At 42.1% G+C, this 17,733-nt stretch overlaps 1 protein-coding gene and 1 pseudogene across 2 annotated transcripts in view; one reads left to right on the top strand and one right to left on the bottom strand.

Annotated features, from left to right (window-relative positions):
- The window catches only part of FRMD4B (FERM domain containing 4B), a 347,769-nt gene that overhangs the window by 254,212 nt on the left and 75,824 nt on the right, over positions 1–17,733 (bottom strand). The window lies entirely within an intron of this gene.
- LOC309607560 (cytochrome c pseudogene) lies at positions 3,794–6,490 on the top strand (annotated as a pseudogene). Its single transcript has one exon. The product of its transcript is annotated as a cytochrome c pseudogene (transcript).

The raw sequence follows: 17,733 nt of genomic DNA, 5'->3' as shown, positions 1-17,733 counted from the left end.
CTCCACCATCATCAGGCCATTCTGAGGCTTAATTCAGATCATGCACGTGAAGGGCTTACCAGAGCTTCTGGCACATGGTGAAGGCAGTTAATAACTGGTGTCAGCTAGCTCTACAGAACTTCTGAGATTTATTTCTAACTATTACATAGGGAGCAGATCACAGGAAACCCCTGAAGACAAAACATCTGAAACTGGGCTCCTCTCCCACGAATGATTCCCTATCTCTTTATTTCTGTTTCACGGCTTAGATTTATGCCACTTTCATTTTACTTTCTCAATTCATGAAACTCAGTCTGGCTGCACAAAGGAAGCAAGGGGGAAAAAAAAAAAAGGTCAGGTGAAAGTGCAAGTTGGTATAAGTTTTCTAGAAAGTACTTTGGTAATGCTTAGCAAAAGACCAAAAAAATTTGTATACCTTTTGACTCAGGGATTCCACTTTAAGGAATTTGAGCCCAAGTAAAAAATGATGGTTTTTCATAAAGACTTAATCCTAAAATGTTTACGACAAGGAAGTCTAAAATAGAAACAATTAAGGAAATTAAATGCCCCTGAATAGGGGATTGGTTGCAAAAGTTATGATACACTAGAATGCTGACTTTTGTCCATCACATCCCCCCATGACTTTCAGAGCACTTATGATTTTCATTGTGTGTCCCTGGCAGTACACGCCACGGGAGCAGACAGCCTGTCAGTCTTGTTCAACATTGTATGCACCACTATATATGAGCTGGCACATAATAGACACCAATAAATATTTAAATACATCCAAGACAGCTTATGTAGTATGATTCCATTTTTGTGGAAAAAATATAGGTATGTGTTTCTGCAAGTTAAATTATTAGCGCTTTGCCCTAGACTGGGCCAAGCAAACTACAGTTTCAGGATTGTCTGCTGTTTTTTGTAAATAAAGATTTATTGGAACACAGTCATGCTCATTCTTTTACACTTTCTCTAGGACTGCTTTTGCACCATAATGCACAGTTGAGTTGTTACAACACAGATTATCTGGTCCTTTAGAAAAAAGTTAGCTGACTCCCGCTCTAGATGGTAGAAGTTCTTTCTGAGTGGTCTAATAAACACACACATGTGTATACATGTACATGTATATCTGTGTGTGTGTGTGTATTTTTTTTACATGACCACTTTTCCAACCAGACAAAAGATGGAATTATTTTTACAAAAGAAAGGAACGCAGAAAGAAACCGAAGAAGGACGGAGGGAGGTGGGAGGTACGGAGGGCAGAAACTGTTTATCCATATTTATCAATATAGAAAAATGTCCAAAATAAGTGAGAGTTTTAAATATGCTATGAACAGAACGCTGTCATTTTCATAATACCTGGATCAAGTGCCAAAAGAAAATATACAAAAAGGTGAGCTTGGCTGTATCTAAGTAAGGAAAATATAAATGGCTATTATTTCTTTCTTTGATCTTTCTTGTATTTTCTAAAATTTCCAGAATAAAAATGCATTGCTTACATAATAAGAAAAAGAGAAATAAGTGATCTTGAACAGAAAGACAGAGAAAAGAAAATATGAATCTATGTAAAAAACAGGAATCTTTCTACCAGGATTTGGCAAGTAAGGGAGGGAACTCAGGGTGGGTCACAGGGGCGTTCGCTTCTTCACTGCACAAGGATCAGTACTGCACTCCAGTAAAATGAAAACATGGCAAAGGCAGAGGGGTTAATACCCAGGGCCAATTTTTTGTTTCCAAAAAATATTAAAGTTGGCACCCAATTTGCACTGATGTTTTCTCTTTACGTTAAAAAAAATTTTCTTAAATACACTTCCAGAGGACAGCTTACCATTTCTATCTAGATTAGAAAATCAGTTTAGAAAAGACGGCCATTTGCAGAAAAATGGATGGAACTAGAGTTTATCATACGAAGTGAAGTAAGTCAGACAGACAAAAAAAAAATATGATAGCACTTAAATGAGGAATCTAAAAAGATGACACACATGAACTCCCTAGCAAGACAGAAAAAGACTCAAAGACTTAGAAAACGAACTTATGGCTACCAAAGGGGAAAGATGAAGGTGGGGAGGGATAAATTAGGAGGGTGGGATTAACATATCCACAGTAATATATATGTACGTGATAATCAAAGGACCTACTGTCGAGCACAGGGAAATCTACTCAACACTCTGTAATACCTTATATGGGAAAAGAATCCTAAAAACGATAGATATACGTATCTGTATAACTGAATCAGGTTGCAGTACACCCAAAACAAACACAACACTGTAAATCAACTATATTCCAATATAAAATAAAAATTAAATTTCAAAAGAAAAGGAAAGAGAAGAAATGCCAACGATATTCCCTTCAGGGCTCGGTGACCTAGGCTGGTGTCACATCCCCGGAGCCAGAGCAGCCTTGGGTCCCAAGTCTAGACGTGGTGGAGGTGAGGGAACCGGGAGCAGGTGCCAGCAAATGAGCCTCTCTTGGACCTGACAGGCGGACCACAACCTCCAGATGCAGGCGGGCCCTCCTCCAGCTCAACCAAGCCTAGTGCACCCAAAGGTCGGTGGACCCTCACGCTGCATGAGCTTTGAAAAGTCCCCTGGTCTCCAAGTCTCCTGGTGGTGGGGTTCCCATGGGCAGCCTCCTTCCTCGGAGTCTCCCCACCTCCGTACGACAGCAAGCTCAGCATAGCGGTTTTGGCAGGGTTTGGGAATTGTCGTGGGGCGTGGGGGGGTGAAGGGTAAGGAGGAAGAAGTAAGGAAACACGAGCTCTGGGGTGTTTCTTCTGCCACAGTCCACTCCAATCTACAACCCTGTAACAGGACTTTCTCTAAGGCTCTGGTTGCCGCGGTAACCCGAGTGGGGCATGAAAAATGCTGCCACCTTGTGGACATTTCCCGTAACAACAACTTTAAAACCGGTGCTAAATTATCCCCCTAAGGGACACTTTATAACAAGGCCTGCGGGGCTCTAAAGCAGGGGTCCCCAGCCTTTTCGGCACCAGGGACTGGTTTCATGGAAGACAATTTTTTTATGGACAGGGGCGGGGATGGTCCAGGAAGTAATGCAAGCGATGGGGTGGATGGTTCCACCGGTAACAGGAGAGTTGGGGGGATCGTTTAGTCGGTAATGCGAGCAAAGGTTCAGGTGGCAATGGGAGTGATGGGGAGCGATGGGGAGTCGCAGATGAAGCTTCGCTAGCTCTCCCGGTGTTCACCTCCTGCTGTGAGGCCTGGTTCCTAACAAGTCGAGGCCCGAGGGTTGGGGACCCCTGCTCTAAAGGACACCTGCCCTCAAGAAATGTCCTGGGGTAACTGATCGAAAAAGAATTCAAATCAGGGCGGACTTTTAAGAAACCAATTTCAAGAGGTAAATTTAATGCACACTGTTTTGTTTTTGATTTTTTTTTTAAAGCACATGAAAAGATGCTCCACATGGCTAATTATTAGAAAACCGCAAATCAAAACTAGAACAAGGAATCACCTCACACCAGTCTAAATGGCTATCATCAAAATCTACATACAAAATATGCAAGAGAGGGCATGGAGAAAAGGCAACCCTCCTAAGCTGTTTTTGGGAATGTAAGTTGGTCACAGCCACAGTGGAGTACACTATGGAAGTTCCTTAAAAAACGAAAACATTATCCTGCGATCCCATTCGTGGGCCTATACGTGGAGCAAAAAGCATAATTCGAAAAGATACATGCACCCCGACGTTCACTGCAGCACTATTTACAAGGACCAACACATGGAAGCAACCAAAATGTCCATCGACGGATGGATAAAGAAGATGTGGTGTAAATCCTTGTAAGTTGTAGATTATAAGAAATGAAAGAGAAAACATTTTCTGGTCAAGTAGCTGGACATTTTCATGATTTCAGTCTCAGCCAAGGTGGGTTTTTGGCAAATTTGACAGCTCCCATTAACGCTTCCACTGTCCTTCTCTGCTTCTGTAGAGGTAGGCAAGGTAAGAACCCTGTGGCAACCCTCCACAACGAGGGAGCTGTGGACAAATGCCCCGGCCTCTGAGCCTCAGTCAGGGTCCTTGCAGAAATGAGCACCAGTTGCCCACGGAGATGTCTTTCTTGGCTTTTTCTCCTTCCCTGCTCTCACAGCTGCCTCCAATCCTCCCTCCTGCTTCCTGGAAATCTCCCAAATTATCCTCCTGCACCCAAGATCTTGCTCTAGGTTTGGTTTTGGAGGAACTCAAACTAAGAGAGTTCATGAGGAAATATTAAACCAGTAATAAGAATTACACCATAGAGCTTCAGAAAGCTCCCATAGATGGTGTGAAATAGAACTCATTAGTTTCCAGGACATATTCCTCCACTGTACAGCTACTTATTAGACTTCTATAATGGGCCACACATGTGCTGGGTATGTAATTGTAATAGGGAAGAACAACTCTGACTCCATATTACATCTGCTTCTTTCACTTTAACCTTTGTATTCTAGTGCTTTTGCTACAAGTTAAGAATGTTGCTTGAAATATACAGGGTAGCCCATTCTCAAGGCTCTGACCTTTAAAGGTATGACACTTTTCCATTCCGATAGAGATAAAAAGTTGCAGAACAGAGAATAAGATTTGTTGCAGGTATACTGAAACGTCATGACCTGACCTCTGGGCAGCTGCAAGATCAAAGGGTTCCGAAACCAAGAAGTTTGCACCAACCAACGACACCCCCTCCCCTTTTAGTATAAAAGAAGCCTGAATTCTAACTTGGGTAAGACAGTTCTTTGGGAAACTATTCACTATCTTCTCCATCTGCTGGCTTTCCGAATAAAGTTGCTATTCCTTGCCCCAACAATTCGTTTCTCAATTTTTTGGCCTGCTGTATGGCAAGCAGTATGAGCCTGGACTCGGTAACATAATGGTGAACTAGTAAATACAGTCTATACTTACGAACAGTAAACAATCACTATGTAAATTGCATTATGGAAGTATAGGAAAATACAGGAAAGTTAATGTCTAGGAGAAAAAATGTTTTTCCCTCTACTCTTCTGAGTCTTTAGCTGAGACACTTGTAATAAAAGATTAATAAGAGAAAAACAAGCAGAAGGTTATTAACATTTGGCTCATGTATATATGGGAGATACCCAGGGAAAAATAAGTACTCAAAGAGGTGGCTTGAGAATTCAGGATTAAATACCATCTTTACAGGGAAAGGGAAGGGGGCATGTAGGCCTCTTAGGGGACAGTAAATGATTTTTTAAAAAGATGAATGGTGCCGGAAAAGAACAGATGAGACGTATGATAGTTTGTGACAAGGTTTTTGACTGGGTGTGGTGTGGACTTCTAGTTTCCTCTCCTGTGATCAATCAGTCTTCCCTGGAGTTTCCCGGGGAGGGGATTTATGACAATTGAGCTCCTTCTGAAGGATCTGTTTCTAGGCAGATAAGGGCAGTTCAGAGACTACCATATTAAGTGAAATAAGCCAGGCAGAGAAAAACAATATCATATGATATCAGTTATATGTGGAATCTAAAAAAAGAAAAAAAGATACAAATGAACTTGTTTACAAATCAAAAATAGACCCACAGACACAGAAAATAAACTTATGGGGGCTTCCCTGGTGGCGCAGGGGTTAATAATCCGCCTGCCAATGCAGGGAACACAGGTTTGAGCCCTGGTCCGGGAAGATCCCACATGCCACGGAGCAACTAAGCCCGTGCGCCACAACTACTGAGCCTGCGCTCTAGAGCCCACGAGCCACAACTATTGAAGCCCGTGCGCCTAGAGCCCATGCTCCACAACAAGAGAAGCCACCGCAATGAGAAGCCTGCGCACCGCAATGAAGAGTAGCCCCCACTCGCCACAACTAGGGAAAGCCCGCGCACAGCTACGAAGACCCAACGCAGTCAAAAATAAAATAAATAGATTAGAGAGCGGGACGTTCGGCTTGCGAGCGGGAACATCTTAGTCGTACACAGAGAAAGAACGATTTAAAAATGGGTGATGTTGAGAAGGGCAAGAAGATTTTTGTTCAGAAGTGTGCCCAGTGCCATACTGTGGAAAAGGGAGGCAAGCACAAGACTGGGTCAAATCTCCATGGCCTGTTTGGGCGAAAGACAGGTCAGGCTGTCGGATTCTCTTACACAGATGCCAGTAAGAACAAAGGCATCACCTGGGGAGAGGAGACACTGATGGAGTATTTGGAGAATCCCAAGAAGTACATCCCTGGAACAAAAATGATCTTCGCTGGCATTAAGAAGAAGGGAGAAAGGGCAGACTTGATAGCTTATCTCAAAAAACTACTAATGAGTAATAGTTGGCCACTGCCTTATTTATTATGAAACAAATGTCTCATGACTTTTTATGTGTACCATATTTAAATTGATCTCATACACTAGAATTCAGATCATGAATGGCTGATGTAATATTTCTGTCCTGATTTAAATGATTGGCTTGTGGCTAAATGAATATGGTCAGTTTTTTGAATTTTGATAGTAATTCTGGTTCAGCAAGTACTATCACTGTTTTCCCCTTCTAAAGAGATGATTAAACTTGAATAAGGAATGTTAAACTTTTCAGGGATATGGTGAATGCCTTCTCAAACCCTATAGGAGATTGGTTTTATATTTAGATTTCTATAATTGGTTATATTAATATATTTAAATATTGAGAAGCTCCCTTCACTGTCTCATAGACCAGCAAGATTCACCTGTTAAGGGCTTCCCTGGTGGCGCAGTGGTTGAGAATCTGCCTGCTAATGCAGGGGACACAGGTTCGAGCCCTGGTCTGGGAAGATCCCACATGCCGCGGAGCAACTGGGCCCGTGAGCCACAACTACTGAGCCTGCGCGTCTGGAGCCTGTGCCCCGCAACGGGAGGGGCCGCGATAGTGAAAGGCCCGCGCACGGCGATGAAGAGCGGTCCCCGCACCGCGATGAAGAGTGGCCCCCACTTGCCGCAACTAGAGAAAGCCCTCACACGAAAACTAAGAGACCCAACACAGTCATAAATAAATAAATAAAATAAATAAATAAAGTATTAAAAAAAAAAAAACTTTAGGATCTAGTGGGATTTGATTCCTCATAGATTTAAAAAAAAAAAAAAAAAGATTCACCTGTTAAGGCAAGGGCTGAAGATACACTGACAATGTCCACTTTACCTTTTTTGGTCTTAACTATGACAATTTAATTAAAATTCTCTATCTAAAAAAATAATAATAATAAAATAAAATAAATTATTTAAGAAAATAAACTTATGGTTACCAAAGGGGAAAAGGGCGAGGGAGGGATAAATTAGGAGTTTGGGATACATACTGCAATATATAAGACAGATAACCAGGGCTTCCCTGGTGGCGCAGTGGTTAAGAATCCGCCTGCCAATGCAGGGGACAGGGGTTCGAGGCCTGGTCCAGGAGGATCCCACGTGCCGCGGAGCAACTAAGCCTGTGAGTCTGCGAGCCACAACTGCTGAGCCCGTGTGCCTAGAGCCCATGCTCCACAAGAGAGGCCACGGCAATGAGAAGCCTGTGCACCCAACGAAGAGTAACCCCCGCTCGCCACAACTAGAGAAAGCCTGTGTGCAGCAACGAAGACCCAACGCAACCAAAAATAAAAATAAATAAAATTTTTAAAAAAACAAAACAGATAACCAACAAGGATCTACGGTAAAGCACAAGGAACTACACTCAATATTTTGTAATAACCCATAAGGGAAAAGAATCTGAAAAACAAAAAAATATATATATGTATATATATAAATAAATAAAACTGAATCACCATGCTACACACCTGAAACTAATACAACATTGTAAATTAACTATACTTCAATAAAATATATATATTTAAAGTGTCTATATCTCAAAATAATCAATATACCAACAAAGCAGCATATTTTGTGTGGCATATCCAGAACTCCTAAAGTTGTAACTTTCACTAAATGTTGTCTTCTCAAAAAACTCATGCTGAATCATTTCAGACTAGGTTCAACTGGGCCTTAAAGTAGGAGTTAGCCAAAGAGTAGGCAAGGGCTATTTCCTATGTACAAGGACTGAACAAGGAAGGTGGACGTCTGAGCTATCCAACCATGTTAAAGGTTTGAGGACTTCAAAAATTACACAGTCACCAAACATTCTCCCCTTTCATTTCACATGGGTTAAATATCCCAAGAGCTTGGACACTTTCAGGGTATTAATTCCCAAGAGGATCAAAGTTGGCTGTTAAGATTTAAACATGGCCTGGAAAAGCACCCTTGCAGTCAGACACTGCACCTGGTGGATTCTCTTCTTGTTTGACTGGGGAGAGCAGAGAGCGTGGCTCTCCTACCAGGTGGCAAAAGGCACTCTAACTAGTTTCAAAGACCCACAGCGTCAGGTTCACAAAGATGTCACTTTAAACTGGTTTGAAGGGCGCCTGCCTGCTGATTCCCTCAAGTAGCCTCAGAAGAATCTGATCCTTACAAACCTCTAGGGCACACACACTCCCTGAGAATGTGAATCAGCTGAATTCTTTCTGAACACGTGCACTTTTGCACGGTGCTTTCTATGCTAAGAAAAGGCAATAAATATGTCTTTGGTGCTTCTGTGTTTATGATCGATGGGCTTTTTTCTTATAGCAGTCTTGTAAGAGTTTGCCTTCTTATTCTCGCTGCATACTAATACTTGAAACATTTTAGTAAATCATGGTTCTCTGGTTTCTACTTCAGGATCATTTAACTGATTTAATGAGCTCTGTCTAATTATCGCATTTCACCTTTCACATGAGAGTGCAGCAATGTTTTGGCTGAAATAGGTGGTAATAGCTCAAACACTCAGAAAGGAAAAAAAATGAGGACGGGTAATGCAGGACTCACAACAGTTCATTTTACGCCAGATAGAATTCTTAAAGATAGACGTACGTTGGGGCTTCCCTGGTGGCGCAGTGGTTGAGAATCTGCCTGCCAATGCAGGGGACACAGGTTCGAGCCTTGGTCTGGGAAGATCACACATGCCGCGGAGCAACTAGGCCCGTGAGCCACAACTACTGAGCCTGCGCGTCTGGAGCCTGTGCTCCCCAACAAGAGAGGCCGCGATAGTGAGAGGCCCGCGCACCGCGATGAAGAGTGGCCCCTGCTTGCCACAACTAGAGAAAGCCCTCGCACAGAAACGAAGACCCAACACAGCCAAAAATAAATAAATAAATAAAATTAAAAAAAAATATATACGTACATAGCTATACTATGTATACCTTCATTAACTAATTCATTCATACATTCATTATATATTCATTATGTGTGCTCCAGGCATCTCAAAAGACACCAGATCAGCTTAAACGGCTCTTTCTTAGGTCTGCGTCCATTTTGAGGGGCATAAAGCATGACGGTTTATAACTCTTAAGCTAGACTGTGTATATTTACATCCTGGCCTCACCATTTCTTAGCCATGTGACCTTGGGCAAGCCAATTAACCAACCTGTTTCCCCATCTGTAAAATGGGGGTTATTATAGTAGCTACCATCACAGGACTACTGTGAACATTAAATGTCAGTACATAAAAGCATGTAAAAAAAGTGCCTGGAGTATAACAGGCATTTTGTAATTGTTGCCTCTTGTGTTTCTGTCGTATGGTGTCTTGTCTGTGTCGCAAGTGGCAATTGCAATTGCCTATCTACTTATCTATTTTTTACTAGTTATCTATTACGTATTGTTTGTTTGCCTCCTTCATCAAACCATAGTAACCATAAAGACAGAGACTAAACTCCCTGAGCCTGGCATTGTGCTTGGCTTATAGTGAAACACCCAATCAATGTTTGCTGAATCAGTGAACCAACGAATGAATGATTCTTTTTTGGGATGTGTAACCCCTCTCACTCTTGACAAGCTTTTCACTTAAGAGATTTCTGTGGCACATGTCTATCAAATGCCATTTGCTGGAAATTCCACATGGTTTTCTATCCAGATGGTGCCCATGACAAAGCGAAGGCGTTCTGGCATGCAGGAAAGTTAGGGTGCCAGATGCCAAGCCAAGTCACTGTATTATTCATTATCAAATGTTGTTGGCCAGGGAGCTGATTGCTGCCAGCTGAGCCCCACAGTGGTCCAGTGAAGAGGCTGGTTTCTAACAGAAGCTAGGATCATCACTGGGGAGGGAGGGTGTGGCAGGAGGAAGATGGGGGTTAAAAAGGGAGAAGTTTCTCAGACTTGTCTTGGCTTTGCAACCTTGGGCAAGTCACTTCACCTCTCTGGGCCTCTCAGCTTAATGTTTTTATAAATGCAAGGCACAAATTGTCGTCAGTACTTCCCAAACCTGGCTGTGCACCAGAATCTGCGGGAAAGCTTTTTAAAATACTGATTCCTCTAGGCCAGCAGTCAGCAGATTTTTTCTATAAAGGGCCAGATAGGAAATAGTTTAGACTTTGTAGCTTGTATGATGTCTGTTGCAACTGCCATGCTCAAGTCTTCCACTATGTCATCAAAGCAGCCCAGGATGAAATGTACACAAATGAAGTGGCTGGATTTGGCCAGCTTCCCTGGGGGCCATGGTTTGCTGACCCCTGCTCTAGGCCAGGTGTGGCCTCCCTGGATAAGCACCAATTTTCTGCTTATTTACAAAAGCTCCTCCAGATGATCTGGAGAGGCGGCTGCACTTGGGATCCACCAGATTAGACGCTATAAGGCTTCTTCCAGCCTTCACTGGAGCTTTGATTCTCTATTTATTTTCACTGTGAGAAGTGGCTCCTCTCAGTCAACACTATTTAGACAGTGATCTTAATATTCTTTCAAATGCATACCACTTGGGTATTAGCTTTCTACATCTGAAGTTTTTACTCTCTCAAAATTCATTCTCTATTCTACCAGGAGAAGTTTGAACAGCCCTTTTCACTACGTTTAGACCTAAAGCACTTCTGTGTGTGATATGCCTTGTCAGTTCTTTGTAAGTGACAATTTCACTGCTAACTTACAAATGAGAAGTTTAATATTATTCTGTCTAGGCCCTAAAGGGCTACGATAAGGTGAGCCTCCACTTAAGAAAGGATAATACATAAAAATATGAAATTATGAAACAGTTACGGGCGTTTATAGTGTTGGGGTAGAATTTCCTTTGTATGGAGAATTCCCTTTCTACTAAAGTCATGACTGTTGGGTGACAACACATCCTGGTTTCCTACAGACAGTCCTAGTTTTCACCTGTATTCCCTGAGCAATTAACATAGCGCCCCCTTTCATTCTCAAAAATGTCCAAACTGGGTGATAAATTACATGGTTGCATGGGCGACCTTGAGGGAAAACAGTCAAAACGACTGTTCCATTCATTTTGCACTTTCTAAGAGACAGGCACTGCTCTGAGGGTTTTAATGATATTGTCCCAATTAATCATTACAGTATTTTGCTGATGGCTGATGTCTCTAGGTTGGGTTTCCTCAAAAGCAGGCCCTGAGGCAAGGATTTGGGGACAAGTAGTTTTGGGGGAAATGCTCTTAGGAAGCACAGGTAGAGAAGCGAGGAAGCAAGGCAGGGAAAGGAAGGAAGCCAGTCCACAGTACCTTTGTGAGTAGGTTACGGCCCTGAAGAAGCGGGGCTCAATTTCCCTGGGAACCCTCTAAGAGATCATGTCAGCATGCCCTCAGGAGAGGCAGGGAACCAACAGTTTTATTCCACAGTTCCCACCCCTCGCTGGTTGAGGGTCACCCCTGGAGATGTTCACTCACCCTCCTGCGTGTGTGGCCTGTCCCACAATTAGAAGGACCCCACTCCTGTGGCTAGAGAATGAATGTGCTCAGGTGAACAACACAAAGAGCCTTGTCAGTGTGTGTAGAACTGTCTGCAGACAACCTCCAGGGTAGGCCCAGGGCACCAATAGCTTCCTGTGTTTGAATCCTAGTTGTACCATCATCACCTACATGCTCATGGGCAAGTCACTTAAGCTCTTAAGTCTCGGTTTTTCCACCTGTAAAATGGGGTAACAACAGTATGTGCCCAGAGTTTTTATGAGGCCTAAATGAGATCAGATAAGCACAATGGTCATCTGTCACTTCTCCCTGTCCAATATCCACGTCGTCTTCCTTTGGCACACTCCCTGGATCCTCTTTAGAAGAATCAGCCTCTCTAAGTCCCTGGTGTTTGAGAGGGCGGGAGACTACTCCCAGCTCCAGGGGTAGAACGGGACTGGTCCCTCTGAGTATCACATTCTCCTGGCCATCACTGGTTTAGATCCGGGTACAGAATCCATGCTGGATCAATGGGATCTCAGTGTGGGACTTCCTGCTGCAACTAATAAAACGGAGAGTTCCCTTCACAATAGCCAAGACATGGAAACAACCTAACGTCCATCAACAGATGAATGGATAAAGAAGATGTGGTATATATATATACAGTGGAATACTACTCAGCCATAAAAAAGAATGAAATAATGCCATTTGCATCAACATGGATGCAACTAGAGATTTTCATATTAAGTGAAGTAAGAAAGAGAAATACCATATGATATCACTTATATGTAGAATCTAAAATATGACACAAATGAACCTATCTATGAAACAGAAGCAGACTCACAGACATAGAGAACAGACTTGTGGTTGCCAAGGGGGAGGGGGTTGAGGGAGGGATAGATTGGGAGGTTGGGGTTAGCAGATGCAAACTATTATATATAGAATGGATAAACAGCAAGGTCCTACTGTATAGCACAGGGAACTATATTCAATATCCTGGGATGAACCATAATGGAAAAGAATATTAAAAAAAGAATGTATATATATATATGTATAACTGAGTCACTTTGCTGTACAGCAGAAATTAACACACCATTGTATATCAACTATACTTCAATAAAAAAATAAATAGAAATTTTAAAAATTAAAAGGAGAGTTCCCTTTCCTCTGGGGTGTTGAAGAAATGGGAGCCAGCCAGGAGCTGTTAGGCAACTGCCCAGAGAGAGCCCCAATGAGGAAGAAAGCACAACCAAAAGATGCGCTTAACTGGGCCTGAAGCTACCTCTGAAAATGTCAGTCAGACCAGTAAATAAATTCTCTTGTTGGCCTAAACCATCCTCAACTGATAGATATTGCTCCTAGCAAAGAGCAAATGTTCCATGTTAGCTACCATTACTGATAACATGAAAACAGATCAAATTTCTCCTGCTACTTTTTCTTCCCCTGTTTTGCCTGGATTATTTATTTGTTTTAAGGTTTTGGTTTTTGTTTTTAAATCACAGATAATTTCAAACAGATGCAAAAGCTTAGAGAAAAGTATAATGAACCCCCATGAACTCCAACAATGATTAATTCATGGGTAGCCTTGCTTTGTCTGTGCTCTACCCATTTCTCCTCTCCCATGGTATTTTGAAGCAAATCCCCAACATATACCTTTTCATTCATATTTTTTTCAGATCCTTTTATAGTGTTTCCTTTTGTAGTAGACACTGTCGGTGTTCTACCCATCATCCCTGTCCTCAATGAGTCCATCCAAGATTGTTCCTTTTCTTTCAAATCTTCCCCTACTCAGCCAGAGATGCAGATGTCACTCAAGCCCCTGCGGTGGACCTGTTTGGTCCAGGGTTAGTTCCATTCTAACTAACAGGAATGGGGTCAGGAATGTGCCTCAATATCAGCTGTTAAAATATGAAGGGGACACTGCTGGGAAATTTTTTGCTTCTGGGAACATTTCTGCTCTCCTAAGAAGCAGCCACAAATAAAATGGTCTCTCTTTCTCCTGTGAATGTTGTCCGGCCTGGATGTGATGCTCAGAACTGGAACATTAACATTTGCCACTGGCTTGAAGATGAAGCTAATATTAAGTATGGCAATAAACGCTGGAGAGGGTGTAGACAAAAGGGAACCCTCCTGCACAGTTGGTGGGAATGTAAATTGGTGCAGCCACTAAGGAGAACAGCATGGAGGTTCCTTAAAAAACTAAAAATAGAGCTACCATTTGATCCAGCAATCCCACTCCTGGGCATATATCTGGAGAAAACCATAATCCAAAAGGATACATGCACTGGAATGTTCACTGCAGCACTATTTACAATAGCCAGGACATGGAAGCAACCTAAATGTCCGTCGACAGAGGAATGGATACAGAAGATGTGGTACATATATACAGTGGAATATTACTCAGCCATAAAAAAGAATGAAATAATGCCATTTGCAGCAACATGGATGGACCTAGAGATTATCGTATTAAGTGAAGTAAATCAGGCAGATTAAGACAAATATCATATGATATCACTCATGTGGGATCTAATTTTTAAAAAACATAAATGCACTTACTTACAATACAGAAACAGACTTAAGAGATATCGAAAACAAACTTATGGTTACCAAAGGGGAAACGTGCGGGGGGGGGGGGGGGTTGGGGAGGTGATAAATCAGGAGCTTGGAATGAACATACACACACTACTATATAAAAGATAGATTACCAACAAGGACCTACTACATAGCAAGGGAACTCTACTCAATATTCTGTGATAACCTATATGAAAAAAGAATTTTAAAAATATATGTATATGTATAACTGAATCACTTTGCTGTACACCTGAAACTAACACATCATTATAAATCAACTATACTCCAATAAAATTAAATTTAAAAAAAAATAAAAGAATGGCAGAGGACCGGGAGAAGGAAGTTGAGCCCTGAATGATATGATTGAGCCGCTAAATCAAGCAACCTGAAAGCTTGCCCCGTCTCTGCACTTGCTGTTCTGAGAGTTAAAATTCTGCTTCACTGTTTAAGCCTGTGTGAATCCAGGAATCTGCTATTTGCTGCTGAAAGCACCCAATTTTGCCATCAATACAGACCTATACAGTTTGGGTTCAAAATTCCAGAGTGAGGAATCAGATTAGGATGATCTAACAAAGGTGTCCTAAAAGCAAGTCCCTTAACCCAGAAAAAAGTTCATTTCTTTCTCATAGAAGAGTTTGCAGAGGTGGTCCTGGACAGGTTAAGGTGGCTCTACAATTATCAGGACCAAGTTTCACCTGCATCCTCCTCAGGCAGCTTCCATCTTCTCATCTCCACCAGCTGCTCTGCCTCCCACCAGCACATACACCCTCCAGCCAACAGGGAGAGACAGAGATAATGTGGATACCCAGTGCCTGCAAGGGTACAACCCAAAAATTAATCACACACATCACAGCTCATTGGCTGGAGGTAACAGCCAACTGCAACAGAAGGCTGAGAAATGTGGTTATTATTCTGGGTGGTCTTATGTCCAGTCCTATTTCTACTAGGAAAAAGGAAAAATAAATACGGGGGCACAGCTAGCAGTCTCCACTAGGGAAATAGCAGGGAGGGTTAACTGGATTCGTTTCAACGGACAATTTTTAATTAAAAAGACTTGAGAATGTAAACAAGATTCGAAAAGGGATGTTCTTCAGCACTCTCCCAAAGATTGAACTGAACCTATTTACTCAGAAATAGGTAAAATGATACATCCCTTTTACCTCTCCTTTTTTGGTAGATCTCAGAAGGATTCCAACAGTCAGTAATCCCATATTAGCCCAGTTTATTACCTTGTGTACATGAAATTAACAACTGAATTTCACCGATTTCCCTTAATTCCAAATGTCTTTTCCTCAATTAGGCTGCATAACTATGGTTTAATTATATTCTGTTTGATAGTCACCAGAATCCCATAGCAAGCTTCTCTTTGACAATCCTATTATTAGTCAGGGTAATCCAATTTATGGAAAAATAAAGACAGACAAATAGAGAAAAATGACAGAGGTGGCAAGAAGCACAGTATTCTGCAGCCCAGCTGAAATGGCTGTCAATGAAAGGTTTACAGAGTTAAGAAGCAGACTTTGATTCAGCGGCAGCAGGTTTTAAATGATGCATGAGGAGCCACCAAAGCAAATCCCTTTCTCCATGGTCCCCTCAGGGTCAAGTACCATGTTTCAATTATAATTTCACCAAATTGCTGTGATGCGGCGAATGTTCCAGATTAATAGCGGTACAGCACCGTTCTCCACGGGACAGAATCAAAAAATCTAGTTCAGAGGTTTGGTGAAATATACCCCAAGACACTCAGCTGCAAAACACATTAAAGACTCCAAGATGATGGGAATATTTCTGACCTGTATTCCCCAAAGAGGTTACTTTTGCAGAAAGCAAGTTTATTATTTATGGTAGCAAATAAAATTTCTCAGTGCAGCCAAGGAGGCTTCTGCAATTACATCAGGAAGGCACCACCATGCAGTCCATTATGGAAATCGTATCTACATGAATAGGGAAGGCTGTTGTTTTGCCAAAGACGCATATTTCTTTGCAGAGCACGCTCATGAAGGGCTTGCATGGAGATGATAAATTGTTTGGTTTGACTTTTCATTTCAAATGTCTCTATTCCTTGGAAGAGGATTTTGTATAGAAAGACATTATCTTGCAAATTCTACTTCAAATTATCAGTCGAGTTTTAAGAGAACATCTCATAGGGGCTTGCCATGGATCAGATGGCGATTGCCATACTGGGTATATGAGGAGTAGAGAGCTCCAAAGGACCGTGAGTTTTATCCATCCTGGTGGCTCTGTTAGCATTTTCAAGCCTTGAAGTGAGTCTTTGGGGAATTGTATTTTTAGCTAATTCCCTCCGCATATATTACCCTCAAGAAGTAAGAGTAATTTGGGATCTAACTTCCACATTTGAGGGGTAGTACTCACTAACCCCTTATGATTCTAAGTAGAGGAAAAAGAACCTTCCCTAAAAGAGATGAAGGTTGGAGGAAAAACCTTTGGACCCTCTCTCCAGGAGTAATTTACCTAACAGGAATGGGAGAAGACCAATGATTAATATATGCGTCTGCTTTCTTTGGCCTTTTCTCTTCCTAAACTGCATCCCTAAAGCAAGCCTGCACAATGCTACCTGCCCTGCTCCTGGTCTTCACAGGGGGGAGGCATGAGGGGTGAGGGGTGAGAAGTTGGAATCTTCTCTACAACTGGTGGGTAAGTGTCCACTCTACCACGTCAACTCTTTCCAAGTTTGGGCTCCAAAGTCCAGACATGGGGATGGAAAATATCATAACAAAGACCATTTTGGCTTCAAGCCCACAATGTGGCCTCATCAGCAGCAGAGCTCCTATCTTGATCTCCATCTCACTCTTCACTCTGAACGTGGAGGGCATATGATTCACTTCCACAAACCCCCACATCTGGCATGGCTTTCATCGAGTCATCTTGCCTTTGACCCTGATTTGCCTCTCCAGCCATCTCTGTCTTCTTTCCTAGAGTCATCTAAGCACATATATTTCCATTTCTCCAACATCCTTATGTTTTTGTGTCTGTTGAGAATTCAGCTGGTGGTTTATAATCCATCTGCATGAGCATGGGTTTTTTAATAGTGAGCTTAATACAACTAGTGTAATTTATGAAATTTTGTCATTGCTGAATGTAACATGAAAATTTAAGTGGATAAAACAAATCAGCTTTAGGCAAGAGGTTTGAAGGAGTGATCCTACACAATGTTTAGTCAAGAGGGAGACAGCCTATCAAGTTCAATAAGAGAAGGCTGGTCTTACTCCTGTCACCCCCAGCAAAATAGTATTGATCTTTCAAGCCTCAGCTCTTAGGCCACCTTTTCTCCCTAGCCTTCTCCCATCCTACCACATAACTTCTCTTCTCCTTCTTTTCCAACCTCCCCTACACAATTCAAAAATTAGAGATTCACTTGAGTCTCTGAAATGCAAATGCCCAAAGGATGGTAGAGCTCATCAGTAATTTATCCAACAGTTTCAATTACTTGCTGTCCTCTTGCTTCCTCATCTTGAGTCTGGTCTTAGCTCACGTACCTGCTAGGAGCTACTAAGTACAAGTGACAGAAACCTGTTCTAGCAAACCGAAGTTAAGAAGAAAGG

This window comes from Balaenoptera borealis, assembly GCF_965194805.1.
Source record: "Balaenoptera borealis genome assembly, chromosome: 12".
Classification (NCBI taxonomy): Eukaryota; Metazoa; Chordata; class Mammalia; order Artiodactyla; family Balaenopteridae; genus Balaenoptera; species Balaenoptera borealis.
Note: the sequence above shows the minus strand (reverse complement) of the source record. Positions and strands in the feature narration are given on the sequence as shown.